Below are 12,970 nucleotides of genomic sequence, written 5' to 3' on the forward strand. Positions count from 1 at the left end.
ATGTACTGAATGTTTCTTTTTTTTTTCTTAGACAATTACCTTAAAGGAAAACTATAAGGCTGCCTTTAGATAAGCTGTAATTAAAGATCATAAAAATGTTCAATATATAATTCCCTTATTTAGAAGGGGTCATTAAAGCCCCCTAAGAAGCCCCTGATTGTGCAAAAGTGGGCTGGCAATGGTCTACGTTGAGCCTCGTACACTTTTTCAGCTCATGCAGAGAGAGAGAGAGAATTTATTATGCAACCCAGCAGGCTGCATCAACAATATAAACCTTTTATCTGGATGGTTTGATAATTCCTCATGTGAAAACATTTCCCGGCATGCTCTGCTGATATTAACAAGTGCGATACATGTAATTTAGGTATCATTGTTACCTTGTTTTATTGTGACTTCTCACTTCAGCTAATAATTAAAACTTCAAGCCATTCCATAGACAGGTCTGTGATTTCGACTTTGTGCAATTCGCAGAAGTTGCAGCTTCGGAACACATAATTAATCTCCTTGCTAGTTTCTTCGGGAAACATATGGTATTTGTGCAAAAATACTCTGGCTTTCAGCTGTAAAAATCATGGGACGTTTGCATTATAATTAAACTCTTGAACACAGCAGATGGATTGAAGGAGGGGGAATGGATACATCAGGGAAATTACCTTGAATAGCGAACATTTTCTTCCTTATTAATCCCACTTGGGCAGCCATATGATGGCAAATGAAGTTTTTGGTCTTAGTTTATTTCTTTTTTCCTTTTTTACCCCTGTTGTCATCAAGTTATAATTGTCTTTCATTTGCCAAGATTGATTTTAATGCTGTGTATGTTTATTGTGTCATCTGGCACAGTCCTCAATGCGCAGAAGTTGTTGAAGGGTCAGTTCACACAAAAGTATTATTTCAGGCCCAACTTCGAACATATTTGTACAACCCCCATAAAACCCTCCTTTAAGGCCTATTTTTTAGGAAATTTTAGTTTTCCCACCTCCTACCCATTCTTTATTAGCCAAGATTGCTTTTATTGCTGTGTATGTGTATTGTGTCATCTGGGATTGGCACAGTCCTCAATGCGCAGAAGTTGTTGAAGGATCAATACACCCAAAAATAATATTTAAGGACCATCTTTGGGCAAATTCGACCCCCGCCCCCTAAGGACCATCCTTAGGCAAATTTGTACCCCCCCTGCCCCCACAATCTCTCTTAACCACCTCACTTCTACCCATTCACCTTTAAAAAAAATACCCTTTAAAATGGTTTTATACTGCCATCGTGTGACCTGAGAGTTCTGGCTGCATCCACCGTTGCAGCCAGAAACCATCACTGGCTGGTCTTGTTGCAGCCCCTTGTGATGACATCATGACACTGCTGGTGTCCTTATTGCCTGTGAGGAGCATGTTGATGGACACTTCAGTGTTAGGGACACCTGAAGACGTACTCTCCTACTCTGCAGTCCAGAATAGTGAAGACTCGGGACCTGGCAAGTAGCATTGCCAAAGATTTAGGTGAATATTTGGGGCCTTCGATTATAATTGTAACTTTCAGTTACAGTTGGGATCTGACTTGCCTGTTATCGTATTGTATTTCTTGAGTACTCCAGCGCATAGCTCTCTCTTTGCCATAGATCCTGGCTTTGTTCTCACTCCTCCTGTTGCATCCTCCAAATGTAAAATTTAGAAAGTTAAAGCAGGACTGCTTTACCTGCTGTATTGCTGTATTGTCTGCAGCAGGCATTCAGACCTGGAAACTGAAATGCTGAGGAGTTCCAGGCAGATACAAGATCTGCCAAAATCTAAGATATTGGTTTAGCCTGGACTAACCCTTTAATAGGAATTTAGTTTCTGCAGGAAATAGGCAACTGGCATGCTAGTTTTGGCAGTGAAAGGGTAAACAAGAAGGCAGAATTTTCTCTGGGCAAAGCAGATATTCACAGGAAGAGGGTTAGAACACAAACTTCATATAAGCTCTCTACTTGGGCAGCTGGCACGGTCACACAAAAGGGAGCGGGCACATACTTAAATTGCTGGTTGCTGCAAACCTTCTCTTGTTTTTAGAGAAGACTCAAAGTGTACCCACACTGAAGTGTTATGTATACAGTTTTACTGGGATGGATAGATCCTGGATTTGGCCTGGTATTAGCCTCTTGAAATCCCTGTACAGCAGAGCTCAGATGGGGACAGGGAGAAGCAGCACAAGGCCACACACATACACACACACATATACATATAATGTAACAGTATATAACAAGAGCATGTGTTTGCCTATAAATGCTGATCATAACAGATGCCCCCCCAAAAAAAAAACTTTAAATGCTTGGACTCTCCCATATCTGCTGCTGCTACCCTATATGATTGCTGCTGTGACAACTAATCCTTTAATGTGAATCTAGATTTGGGCAATGGTATGCTTAAACAGTATGGCATAAGTCAATGGTGAATGATATACCACATACAGCAGTTGTTCTACAGCTGCTCCTCTGCACAGATCCTTGTTCTCGTCCGTTCCTCAGCGCTGTGTGGCTGTGAGGGGTCTGCCATATTAATGGAGGTACAACCTATTGACAGGCAGTTCTTCCTGTTCCTAGACCTGCTGGCTACTTTTATCTCATGAGGTCAACAGCAGTAAGATGTTTTTCATGGTTTCTGGATCTCTTCCTAATTCTCTTGGAGCGTGGGTGTTTCAACCAAATTTTGGGGTCTTCCTACTTCCTTCCTACTACTTTTCTTTTCCACAATGAAATTTGAATTAGAATTCCAACAGGAAGAGTGGATACTACTAGCAATGGCCATCACAGGTATGCAGACCTGGGAACTCTACTGTAGAGATCTTTCCATTGGAGTTCTGGTATCTAATAGCTAATAAAAAAAAAAAAATCTGTTTTGTAGGCATTGACTGTTTAAAGAACATCCCAATACACCCCTCGCCTAACCACCATAGGGCAAAGCCACAGTCCACCTTCCAAGGATGCACATCTGTTGCAAGTGGCACGGGAGCATGGAGCCGGCTTCCCGGCCAATCAGGAAGCCGGGCAGCATGTAATGACGCTGCCCAGCTTCCTGATACGAGTACTCGCCCAAATACTCAGGATCGCTACCGATACTAGTATCGGTATCAGTGCATCCCTAATAGTGAATGTTGCTATTGCAAAGGTAACGAGGTGAATCTGTGCTCACTTCTATCATCCAATCATCTGCAAGCTATTTTTTTTAATATCCTCATGCATGATTGGGTATTCAAAGTCAACACACTACTTCTATAATGAGTTAAATGCAATGTCCATATAGCTTTTGTTGTTTTTACCACCAAGGCGCACTTATCCTTTGAAATAAAGGCTTATTCTAAATGGAATGAACATTTCAATACCCCGTAATTTTTCTTCCATGGAATTTATTGTCCCATTGAGATAACATTCTGGCTCCTTGCGTGCTTTCAATTTTACACCGTCTCCGTAGCCCATACGCACATTTAATTTGGTGACGGTTATTGTCATTATAAATTGATCAGATGTCATAAATATTTATTACATAACTAGAGCTGTGTTCCCATTTATGACATTTCTCTGCTTACAATACTTCCCAGGGCTATAAAATCTGTCTTATTCCTTCACATTCTTGGATGGTGTTGTGTGCCGATGGAGGGGAACGCTTGATGCATTTACTCTTCCTATTAAAAAAAGAGAGAGACCCTTAAAAATGAAGCGAAGGTCCCATTTTGAGCTTTGTGTCTTTTCCATCACCCATGTGTTTAATTCTTGAGGTAATCGTGATTGGTAAAGCAAAAATTCATAACGTCTTTTCAAAGACAATGTCATTTTAAATAAATGATAAAGCACGCCAGGTGGGGAATCAGTCCCGGAGGGGACCAGTTTTTTTTTTTTTTGAAGCCCGTGGACGTGCATCTCAACAAACTTCCCCCTGTGAACAAAAAAAGTGAACCGTGAAATCACAGCACACAAAAACGTGCACAAGGGTGCAAGGTCCTTCCGAAGAAGGGACCCATTTCCCGACCCCCCGGGGCGCAAGGCTCCTGACAGGGGTTGAGACTGGTGGTCCACCAACCCGAAGGCCGGTGGACCCATTTCCTATGGGGACCTGCCGAAACAGGTCCCCCTCAGTACTTGGCAGGTGGGATCTCCCGAAGAGAAACCCACCTCCTGGGTGGGAGGAGGCAGAGAACCCCGTAGGAGGCACAGAACCTCCTCCCAGCATCAGGAATAGGCCCCGAAGGAACCTGCACCTTCCGCAATCTGTGGGTCAAATTTAAAAATAAAAAAGTGCCAAACGTGCATAGAGTGCAATAAATAAATCTAAAGTGCCAGTGCACCACGCTGACAGGCCTTAGGGGCCGGAGTGCAAAAATATTGCCCCGGACTAGCCATAAGGCCTGTCCAAGAGGCGTTGTGCAGAAAATTGCAATGTGGAGTGTGACCAAGTGATCAAGTGAGTCAAGTGGGGTCCCACACCCATGTGACTACCTGAGCACCCCTGGGACGCCACCCCCAGGGGGCACAACTCCACAGGCTTCTGCCGCCCCCGAACCCTCTAGCCTCGACCAAGCTTCGCACCCATTCTCTCAGGAGGCATTAGCACCTTCAGAGCCTCCTGCCTACAACTGGGGACAAGCCCGGCATAACCGGACCAGAATCAACCCAGGAGGAAAGGAGGCCCCTCCAGTACCCACCAATCACATCAGGGAATACTGAGCATCTCTCCGTGCCGGTGGATCGATGCCTTTCTTCCCTGAAAACTGATAAGAACAGATACTACACTTGATCTTAGCCAAAAGGCCGAGAAGCAGTACAGTAGGTAATAAATTAGACAGGATTATGAATATTGATAGGGCTGTGTTATTATAATCTGTCTTTGTTGGATTTTCAATTTAACTTGAAGAGAACATCGTATAACACCACTGAATGTCATCTTGCTCCTCCGCTATTCCAATTAGCCTTATTAGAGGAATACAGCCAAGGCAAAATCTGCAGGAAGTCGTGTAAAACTAACTTCTGTCCAATGGATTTTGGTAGTAAAAGTGAACCTGATGGGTGACAAACACATTAAGATGAAAGCTTTCTGCAGTCTACTCCACAGCCTCCTCAGCCATCAACCACCTCTTCCGGAGCCTACATAATTCTCCACAGCCATCAGTCTCCTCCTCTGCCATCCACCACCTCTTCCGCAGCCTCCATAATTCTCCTCCACAGCCATCATCAGTCTACTCCACAGCCTCCTCAGCCATCAAGCACCTCTTCCACAGCCTCCATAACTCTCCTCCACACTAATTATTATAATACAGGATGTATATAGCACGAACAGTTTGCTCAGCCCTTTACAATATAAGGAAGACATTACCATCCCAATACAATTCAAGGCAAGATGGTAAGGAGGGCCCTGCCCGTACAATCTAGAAGGGAGTGGCAAGTGATCATCATCAGTCTCCTTCACAGCCTCCATCAGTCCTCTCCACAGGCAATATCCTTCTCCACAGGCATCATCCTTCTCCACATCCTCCTCAGCCATCAACCACCTCTTCTTTAGCCTCCATAAGTCTCCTCCACAGCCATAAGTCTCCTCCACAGCCATTATCGGCTTCCTCAACCACCAACCATACTATAAGTATTTGGATATGACTGGGCATCAGCCTCTTGAGATCAAATGTCCAGCAGAGTTCCAACTTGGAGACAGAGAATCAGTACTTAGAGCCAGCAAATTGTGCTGCAGTGCACATGTACTAACAGCTAACCTTATGATAGCGGGAGAGATGATGCTGCTTCTCCTTACATTGTCCAATTACAGGCTGGAGGAGGGGCAAGACCTGTAACTGTTTCTTAACTGCAGCAGAGAAAAATCAGGTCTTCTGCCCTTGCAGACAGGGCTGTGCTTTGTGGCAGAGCTACTCTATGTACCAGATTTTGTCTTCTCCAGTTTTGATAAGTTCCGTTCTATGTATTTTTTATTTGTGTGTCTCGCCGTTTTCCTGGAGTTTAGACTTAAGCATTGCGCTGTCCAGGGAATGGGAGCGGACCATGTGTACTGGCATTGTATCTCTTATAAAGGATCTCTGTGAAACGCAAAAGAAGCAGACTGTACTAACAGCTATCATTCCAACATTCCTTCCATATCTGCTTTTCATCAGCCACCTTATAAAGGCCGTCTCATGTAACGGCACCATCTGCTTGGCTGTGCTGGCCGCCGTTGTCAATCATCACGCCACCTCGTCTTTGTGTATTTTACAATATTCTTTCAAATGTTTGTTTTAGAGAGCACTTATCCTTCATTGTTGTACCTTTTCTGGGTCTTCTGATTCTATAAAACAAGGTCCAAAACAAGCCACAGATTTATTGTAACTGTTTTATAGTCTGGACATATGCAGCAGACACGGAACATTCAGAGACAGGAGACTGGGGCTGAAAATATTTACCGCAGAGTTACTGGTGCATACCCTAGTCTACACTAACCTTCCCTTTAACCTTAACACTAATCCTTCCTGTAACCGCAGCACTAATCCTTCCTGTAACCCCCAACACTAATCCTTCCTGTAACCCCCAACACTAACCCTCTCTGTAACAGAATCCCTAACAGTACCATGTTACTGTTACAGGGAGAGGGGATAACTCTCCCTGTAACCTTCACAACAGTCCTCCCTGTAACAGTTACTCTAACACTAACTTTATCTATAACCCTTACACCAGTCCTCCCTGTAACCCTTACACTAATATACTCTCTCTAACACTAACCCTAACAGTAACCCTCTTTGTAATCCTTCTTGCAACCATAACACTGACCCTCCTTTTCCCCCTCACAATAACACTTTTTTTCACTAACAGTCTCTGTAACACTAACTGTATTCCTAACACTTATATTCCCTGCAACGCCTCATTCACACTGCCGCGCGTATTGTACCATATGCAACTAAATGGCTCCATACACATAGCCGCGTATGGACCCGTATATTTGCGTAGCGTATATATGCTCAAAAACAGAGTGGAACAGAGATGCGTCCGGGCAGCGTATTTCTGCACACATACGCGCGTACATCATAATACAATTTTTATTACGAGTGATGCATTCTGGGATTGCATATAGTGCACGCATATACACATATACCCTTGTATATACGCGCATAGACGCTTGTATATAGGCGCGTATATACGCAATATACAATTTTGCTTGTGTTGTGTGTGAATGAGCCCTAAATCTAACACCAACTCACTTTGTAACCCTAACACCAACTCACTTTGTAACCCCAATGCTGACCCTTCCTGTAATACCCACACTTAACCCCTAGGTAAGCCTAACAATGATGCTTCTGTAACCCTGACACTACCCTCCCTGTATTACTGCACTTCCCTGTAACCCTAACACTAACCCTCCCTGTAACCTTCATACTGCCCCTTCCTGTAACCCTAATGCAACCCTCCCTGTAACCCTAATGCTACTCCTCCCTGTTACCCTAAAACTAACCATCCCTGCAACCCTCAACTACTCTTCCCTATAACACTAACACTACCCCTCCCTGTAACCTTAACACTACCCCTCCCTGTAACCTTAACACTACCCCTCCCTGTAACCTTAACACTAGCCCTCCCTGTAACCCTAACACTAATCTTCCCTGTAACTCAAACACCAACTCACTTTGTAACCCTAATGCTGAACCTTTCTGTATTACCCACACTTAACCCCCTAGGTAAACCTCACATTACTCCTCCCTGTAACCCTAACACTACCCCTCCCTGTAACCCTAACACTACCCCTCCCTTTAACCCTAACTCTAACTGAATCTGAAAAGTTTTTAGGACAGAAGTAGAAATATTTTGGCAGATAGAGTTCCCACAGTTCATCAGTGTGTCTGGCTGGAGCCCCAGCATAAGCTAATAGGGTTTTTTAGTATAAAATGACGGCACTGTAGAACTTTAGATAACTTTTTGTGAACTCTTGGAGGTTAGGAGAGTTCCAGCCTCATGCACATGAAACGCCCTAATTGAAAGTCTGACCAGGCACTTTACAATCAGGTTTCAGGACGCATTTTGCATTACAGGCACATTTCAATTGCTGTTTGCCGTGAAAGCGGAGTTACCGTAGTCAGTATAAAGCCACTGATGCGTGTGTTCTCCCCTGACTCTCATAGAATGATCCGCCACAGCCGTCCTGCCATATACAGACAATGCGCCCTGTCTGCTGCATGAGGTCATCCTCAGGAGCCAAATAGCCCACTTTTTGTTTTAATTCAAAAGCAGATTTACATTGTTTAACATGATGGGAATGTGGAATGATCAGCTTATGGAGGCCTCGGGGCTCTCCATACATTTCACATTTACCCGTGACAGCCGCAGCCAATTAGGGAGAGTTATTATACTCCTAAGTCACGTTTATTCTGGCTGTGTATGTTACAGCACATGTTATGTTGTAATGTGGCATGCATGTTTTTTCTGGGACCAGCAAATGCGCTGTTTCCTGTGCCTCCATGTAAAAAAAAAAAAAGCATTGTAGCTCAACTCCAACCAAGCAGCTAAAGACATAGCTGAAAAACATAAGTGAATGGCTTAACCTGATCAAACTGTTGTAATTCTGTTCAGGCAGTTTGGTGATTCACAGCCCCTGCCTTAATGTATAGCCATGAGAAAAGAACCACTTCCTCTATTAGGTTAGTCCCCATTGATATGGGCTGTTGGGGTAGCCCGCCGACAGTGGCATCACAGGAGGGGTGCGGCCTGAAACCGGTGACGCCATCAGAGGGGGTGACAGCAAAATGACAGTCATTTTGCTGTCACCCCCTCTGAAAAGAAGGGGACCCGGCAGCAAACCTTATCCCATCAGATGAATGTGTGTGGTGACGTCCCCACAGATGACGCCTGGTGCCGCACCAGGTGATACCCGGCCTGCCTACAGCTCGCTATATAGTGAGTGCGCCGCAGCAGGGACGGATCCCGCCTATCTAGAGGCAGAGCCAGCTGTTCCCGCCCCCTCCCTCGTCTGTTCCTCCAGTCAGCGCTGGAGGATCGGAGAGGGTGGGGGGAAATCCCTGGGGACAGTCACCGCTCTCTGCAGGGAGATGATCGGGAAGTGAGCGAGCGTCGGTATGGGTTCGCTCACTTCCCGATCAATAGAGCCGACCAGTGACGGTTTCAATGTCACAGGTCGGCTCTAACAATGAGGATGAGTGTAAATCACTCACCTCATAGTTCTCCTTTTAATTTGATTGGACAAAAACAGCCAATGTGTTTCGGGGGCAGCAAAACTCCCCCCTTTATCGGGGCTCAGAATGGTATAAGGATTTGATTGGACTCAAAAAATACTATAACCTAATGGATTTCTATATGATTTGATACAAAGATCTTCTTTGGGGCCGGAATTGTAATTGGCAGCACACCCAGGATAGATTTTTGCCTTGGTTTCATAATGTTCTTTCACAGAAAGCTTGCTTGTTCTTTTGCAACACTGCGACCACTACTAATCTGTATATTGAATCAACTTGTACACGAACTCTTGAAAGGCCCATCAAGACTCTTCCCTGTGTATTCAGCTGATAAACTAGAAGATGTTACATTCTGTTTAAAACACCGCTCATTACCTTTTGTTTCTGGAGATGGCATCTAACGACTATCTAACTATTGCAAAAACAACAGATGCAGAACCGCGAACACAATAGCTAATTTAGGAGGGTAATATCGCAAACCTACTTTCGGAACGCGCTAATTTTGTGTCCATGATTATTTTGTTATTCCACCTCACGCTGTATAAGCATTTGGTCTATGGAACACTGTATACGTTGGCTTAATAATGGCATTCATTATAGAAAAAGCTGCGTAACGTCTGGGTATCTAGCGGATAGATTTTGTTTTCCGCTTTCCCTGAAAAAAAATAGAACGCACTTTGTTTGAACCCTATAAATTATTTTGCCTTGTCAGTTCCAGTCTGTTTGAGTTGTGGAACTTCTTTTGCACCACCTTATCTGCTTAATTATAATATTTTTTAATGCGAACCGTGTTCTGCCAAAAGGCTTCCAGTTTGATTTGATACAATCCTTGCCTCGGGGCTACCGTGGCGAAGGGGACAAATCCTGTTTTAATGACAATTTTTAAATTAAAAGCTTGCCTTCATTTTTCAAAAAGGTGTCTCCGATAAGCAGGATTTACATAACCAGGTCAAGTCCCTCGTGTCAATGGGTAAATATTTAAATGACTGGCTTAGCTCCAAAATATTTTTATCCCAAGAGAAAATCAAGTCGGCTTCTTATTTGTCATTTTGTTCCCTCTAAATATCTATTATAGGACTTTTTTCACTGTGATGTCAGATATGCCTCATTCTTGTTATATTGAACCTGTCACCACAGGGTCACTTGTAAAAGAAGGCCAGCCATGTAAAAGAAGCCCATCTATACCTACCTGTCCAGTGACCTGGGTCCTAAAACACCGCTGCCTTATTGCTTCTTGGCCGCTACAGGTATTCCACAATTCCCAGTCCGTCTAATGCATGTTACTTCTGCTGCATGCAGTGGTTCTTCCCTCTGGCTTCTATGTCCCATGGTGAAAGGTGGAAGAAAGCACTGCATGTAGCAGGGAGAGCAGGTATTCCACCCACCCAGAAGGTTCAAATACAGCCAGGGAGCAGCTGAAAGGTAAGTATAGATGGGCCTTTTTTTCAGGGCTGGCCTTCATTTTATAAGTGACCCTGTGGTTAAGGAACTCCAGATTCATCCAGAACCCTTGTATATATTCACGTGATCCATTTGTACATAGCATTCTGTTAGATTTGTCCCAATCCTGAATATAAAAATGAGCTCCCCTAGGAAACCCATAAACATAAAATAACTTTCCATTCATTTATTCACTTCAGCAAAGAAGTGAGTTAAGTCATGTATGGCACCCCCAGCAACTCTGTGACTAGATTTAGGTGTTGCTAGTGATCATATACACTGAATGCATACTCTCCAACTTTCTGAGATGACAAAGAGGGACACCTTTTAGTATAAAGTGTGTAAGAAAGGATACACCCCTTGCCATGCCCCCAATTATATGGACCATGAAGAATTAAAATGCAACTGAAGCCAAAACTTGGATTACATTTGGATAATGGAGAGGGATTAGAACTCCTGATGGGTTTTATTGCTGTCCTTGTCTCCGTTAGGAAGATTCACCCTCCCTTTTTGTCCTGGTGACCGTAAAAAGTTTTGGCTTTAGTTCTACTTTAATATGTAAAAATTATCGGTTGAATTAGCCACAGCCACCTCCAATATCTAAATTTTGTGTTCACCATCTTACACACCATGAATAGGGGACCCATACCTAAGACAGGTCCCCAAACATTATCCTCTAGCACCTATTTGTTTTACCGTCTCCAAAGACCCCAACCGCTAACCCAGAAAGAAATACAATCAAACTGAGGACAACAACAGGGAGGGTGGGAGGGAAGTTCGCTCCTCGTCCCAAATCTCCAACTGATGAAACGAAAAGCCCGTCCTTCTCAGACCACCACCAAATCTCCAACTGATGAAACGAAAAGCCCGTCCTCAGACCACCACTAAAGCCCCACCTAATCTTTTGACCCGACCAATCAGGTAAGTGACCTTGCCATGAAACCAAACCCAATTTTAACCCTTCATAACATTAGTTTGCTACTTACAGACTGTTCTGTTCAGAAATCTCATTTTTAATAGAAGTTTTAACGGCATTTTGCCATCATTACAATTGAAGAAAATGTAATTCTCAGCTGAAGTGTTTGTTTTTCGGAGAAGCCGCCCTGTCTTTACATTCACTCACCCCTGCTCTGTGTCACGCAGCCATCGGTGGAATGTTGCAGATTTCTCTTTTTTAATTTTGCTTTGTGAAGTGGTGAAAGCTCTTCATTCTCGGCTCCAGATATCAGCGCTTTCATCCCGCGTGCCGAGGAGGAAATTTCTCCCTCACCGAAAGCCTTAGTCATGAGTCCAATTCCCTGTTGGGCCAGACCTTTTGTATTTCATCCCATTTTCACATTTTTCCCCCAAGCTTGAATTTCAATTATGTTCAGATTCAAGAGCGCAAATGAAGACATTTTTCACACGTAAATATATAACTGATATAAGAAAAAGTAATTGAAGGGCTGGAAATATTTTGCGCCAGTACTGATGCCGTGTAGTCATATATGTCAGACCAGTACATATCTGCTTCATATGATTTCATATAGATGGAGATATTGTATTGTCGCCTGAAGGGGCACTATGCCACTTTACATATTTCAGCACCAATCTGTGAAAGTTCTGTATATGTAAAGCAATCCATAAAACCTCATATAAGCTTTCATGTTATTGTTATTTTAAAAGTCATTTTCAATATATTAAAATCTGCATCTTTCATCAAAATAATATCCTGGTGATCCCGCCTTCAAGATCCTTGTTCCTGGTACAGGGTGACAATTCTCTGTCCCTCTCTAACAACTGTACTTCTGCACCTCATGAGTTGTTTCAGAATCACGCATCTTTATTAACTTAAAGCTGAACTCCAGGGAGATATAAAAGACACAAATAATGCATCATTAATACATCTTTAAATGTGTGTTTTTTTTTTTTTTTAATGCAAGCCGTGTAAGTACCTGAATGTCACCTCTCGGTACAGCAGGGCTGGAGTGTATTGGGATGAAACAGTACAAGGAGCCAATCAGTTCTCGTGCTGACAACAGGCATGCTGCTGAGAGGAGAAAGCAGCGTGACAGAGAGATGAGCTCACTGTGCTGATTTTCCTTTCACAGGCTGAGGGTGGATTAATGATAATCTGGCCTCCGAGAAAGTGGTTTGAATGATGCTGGCCATCAGAGGACATTTAGTGGTGAAAAAAAGTATTGCAGGGGAAATCTCTAGATTGATGGTAAATATTGCAGCAAAAGTTGGTTTTGTTAGTCTGTCTTTTATTGGGCTAACTAGTTAGTTTTTTTTTTTAATTGGGCAAATTAAATCTTAACCCTTGCAGCGACCTGCCACAGTGTGTATGTGTGTGTAAAATATATATATA

General features: G+C 43.4%; 1 protein-coding gene across 3 annotated transcripts in view; it reads left to right on the forward strand.

Annotated features, from left to right (window-relative positions):
- CDK14 (cyclin dependent kinase 14) overlaps nt 1-12,970 on the forward strand; it is a 387,005-nt gene that overhangs the window by 174,737 nt on the left and 199,298 nt on the right. The window lies entirely within an intron of this gene.

Source organism: Nanorana parkeri, unplaced genomic scaffold, assembly GCF_000935625.1.
Source record: "Nanorana parkeri isolate BGI_ZX_2015 unplaced genomic scaffold, ASM93562v1 scaffold174, whole genome shotgun sequence".
NCBI lineage: Eukaryota > Metazoa > Chordata > Amphibia > Anura > Dicroglossidae > Nanorana > Nanorana parkeri.